The following is a 3,744-nucleotide window of genomic DNA, read 5'->3' as shown; positions in this document are numbered from 1 at the left end:
AGTGCCTGGGTGACTGAGTCAGTTGAGTTTCTGACTCTTGATTTCGGCTCAGGTTAGGATCTCAACAGTTGTGAGATCAAGCCCTCTGTCACACTCTGTGCTGGGCAGGGAGCCTGCATGAGAGTATCCCTCTCTCTTTCTCTCTCTCTCCCTTTCCCCCATCTCTAACCTTCTCTCAGACCATCCCCTGTTCATGCTCTCATTCTCCCTCTATAAAAAAGAATAAAATTAAAAAAAAAAAAGATAGCATAGGTGCACAACTATTTTTTCATAATTCAGGAATGAAAACACATATGTGAAATTAAAATCACTTCTCTTGAATACTGATTTAAAAACTGTGGAACAGTAACCTATTAAAATATTTAAGGGATTACCTTTGTTAGTGTAGCAGTTGTCTGAGTATCTATGGCTTTGTTCTATGAATGAAATTTTCATCTTCATGGCTTACTTATTTATAAGTATATTCTTTTCCGTGAAGTTTTATTTATGTATTTGTTTGTTTGTTTGTTTTAATATTTATTTACTTTTGAGAAAGAGAGTGTGACTAGAATAGGAGCAGTGAGAGAGGGGTCAGAGGATCTAAAGCGGGCCTTGCGCTGACAGCAGAGAACCTAATGTGGGCCTTGAACTCATGAACCATGAGATCATGACCTGAGCCGAATTCAGATACCCAACAGAGTGTGCCACCCAGGAGCCCTCACTTCAGTAAAGTTTTAACCTTAAATATATTTTAATAGCATATTAGTCTGCTCAGGCTGCTGAACACAAACTTAACTACAGGCATAACCCCAGGCTCAGTGGCTTAAACAACAGAAATTTATTTCTCATGTCTGGAGGCTGGAAGTCTAAGATCAAGGTGCTGGCAAGGTAGGTTCCATTCTGAGGCCACTTCTCTTCCTGCTGTGTGCACATTTGACCTCTTCTTTATGAGTACTAGGAGCAAAGAGGAAATCTCTGGGGTCTCTTCTATGGGCACTAACTAGTCCCATAGGATCAGGACTCAACCCTCACAACCTCATTTAGCCTCAGTTACTTCTCTTTATGTCCTATCTCCAAATACAGTCATATTAGGGATAAGGCTTCCACATACAAATTTGAGAGGGGACACAATGCAATTCATAGCATATAGATACCTGTTCCTACATAAAAAATCCTTTCACAGCTAAGTCTCAATTACAACATAATGGGTTAAATATGAAACAATTTCAGGTCAAAGAGAGTAACATTTACACTTCGTTTCAGACTTACACAATTTGAAATTATATTAAATCTCCATATACCATCCATATTTTAAAATCTTACCGCAAATAAACACATATTATCTTAAAATTATTCTAAACACAGAAAAATAAAGACTGAGACAAAACTGCTGATGGAGGAGATGTCTACCCATCAACAGACCATTAGCAATTCCATCTTATGCTCTACAATAAAACATCCTGTGTAGAAGTGATTGCATTTGAAGTTATTGGTACATTTGAATGCAAACTACCCAACCTTGAAAAATGAGGCTTCCATTTGCTATAAAAATAAATTAGGAGGCAACGCTTTGCTGGCAAAGCCATTTGAGCACCTCAGTTCATAACTATTCATGCTACCATTAACAGATGTCTTCGCTCGGCACTGTGAGCTGTCTTATGATATTGTTGAATTCAGCATTACTTTATATCTAAAGTGAATGTGGGCAACTTGTTTTAGGATATAATAAAACCTACCCCAATGTAGAGATCCTATGGGAAATTATATAATAATGTTACCTACATAACTAATTTACTTCTTATGAAATCATGATTCCCACTACACTTTTAGAGCTATCAAAAGTATTGTTTAACATCACCATTTCCATGTTAATATCTCAGTAAATCACAAAAATGTAATACTTTGTGCAGAAAGTGAGCCATTTCCTTCGGGAACATAAGTTTTCTCTTCTAAATTAAAAGTTACGTGAAGTGAATACTAAGCACGTCATATGTTGCTTATTGACACTAAAAGTACTTCTTTTCTTAAAAGAATCACTTTCTCCAAATTAAGGCATGCTATTAGTCACTAACTAGTACACCATAAGTGAGATAAATCATTCAAGAAAAAAATTAAAAATAAATGTTGCCCTTGCTAACCATCTATTGGTATAAAATTTTAGAAAATATTTAGAAATTCCTAAGTAATATCTTCCAGGGGGCTGTTTTGATGGCCATGCACGCACACACACACTCACACACACATGCTGATATGCCTGTGGGAAGTGGTGAATGTGGTACAAAGTTCAAACAGTTTGGATTAGCAAAATCCAGAAGCAACAACAATAATTTTAAAATCCCTTTATTACAAATCTGAGGTGCAAAAGTTGTGTGTTTACATAATTTATTTACTCTTAGAATTCTAGTTCCTCATTTGTAGAATGCAGGATACAATATTTTCTTTGTAAGCATTAAATTAGATAAAGGTTATAAAAATATCTAATTAATGTGCCCATGTAGCATGTACTTGAAAGTTGGTGGCTACATTTTCATGATCCTTGAGTTAATTCTTTGTCTGTGCATTGGTCCATTAGAACATATAAAATTAATATCACTTATTAAAGTGAAAGCTACCAAAAGACTCATGAAAATTTCATCCTATGACTGTAAGCCTCACTTGCTATTTAAAAAGCAAGCAGTTGGCAGCAATTTTTCTGGATTGAGAATGTCTAGACCATGTTCTCAGAAGAAGAAATTGTAGCAAAGACAAAACAACTAAAAGGTAAGGGAAACTTTATGCATAGGAAGAAAAACAATTTCATGTCTCCTCATTATTTTGCTAAGATATCATAGCTTATGCATGTTCGGATAATTTTTCCTAAATGCTATCGGCAGTATGTCACTATTTGTTCACAAAATGATCTTAAATAGTTTGAGTCTTTCTCTCTTATAGATATGTCGTTTAATATTGTTGCTTGATTTAGAGTTTGACAATCCTAAAGGTTTTATAATACAATTGTATAGAATGAATGCATACATATTTATTTTTCCTAGATGTGCTGTATCAATATTCTTCTCTACTTACAGAAAAGGATCAAAGCTAAATATCACTGGTAGGGCACATATAACACAGTTGGTAAGAAATGACAAGATGAAACGAGAAAATACATGATGCAGTAATTACCTAAATATACGAAACAGTACATACTACCTGTGTGATAGACATCATGAAGGCTGAAAAAGTACAAATGTGGAACATAGTTCTTGATAAATAAAATGAAATATGACTCAATAGAAAATACAAAAGGGGAATGCCTGGGTGTCTCAGTTGGCTGAGTGTCCAACTTTGGCTCAGACCATGATCTCTTGGTTTTGAGTTCAAACCCTGCATCAGACTTTGTGCTGACAGCTCAGAGCCTGGAACCTGTTTTTGGATTCTGTGTCTCCCTGTCTATCTGGTCCTCTCTCTCTCGTGCTCTCTCTGTGTCTCTCAAAAATAAATAAACATTAAAAAAATAAAAGGGGACATACAAAAGCAACAAATAATTTAAGTGAAATAGCTTTTATGATAATAAATTTTAATTAAAATTTAAGAAAGCTGAATGTATATATTTTTGCTATCATAATAGTTAAATAAAATATTTCTTTCCTTTAAGTTTTTAAATGTATTAATTGCAGTAAAATCTACATAAAATTTGCTTTAAAAACACTGTTAGGTGTACAATTCAGTGTTATTAAAGGCACTCATATTGTTGTGCATCCATAACTAACATCCATCTTCAGAACT

This window comes from Hyaena hyaena, unplaced genomic scaffold (genome assembly GCF_003009895.1).
Source record: "Hyaena hyaena isolate Hyena2069 unplaced genomic scaffold, ASM300989v1 scaffold_1454, whole genome shotgun sequence".
In the NCBI taxonomy this organism is placed as follows: domain Eukaryota; kingdom Metazoa; phylum Chordata; class Mammalia; order Carnivora; family Hyaenidae; genus Hyaena; species Hyaena hyaena.
The sequence above is the reverse complement of the archived record's forward strand: the minus strand, read 5'-3'. Positions refer to the sequence as shown.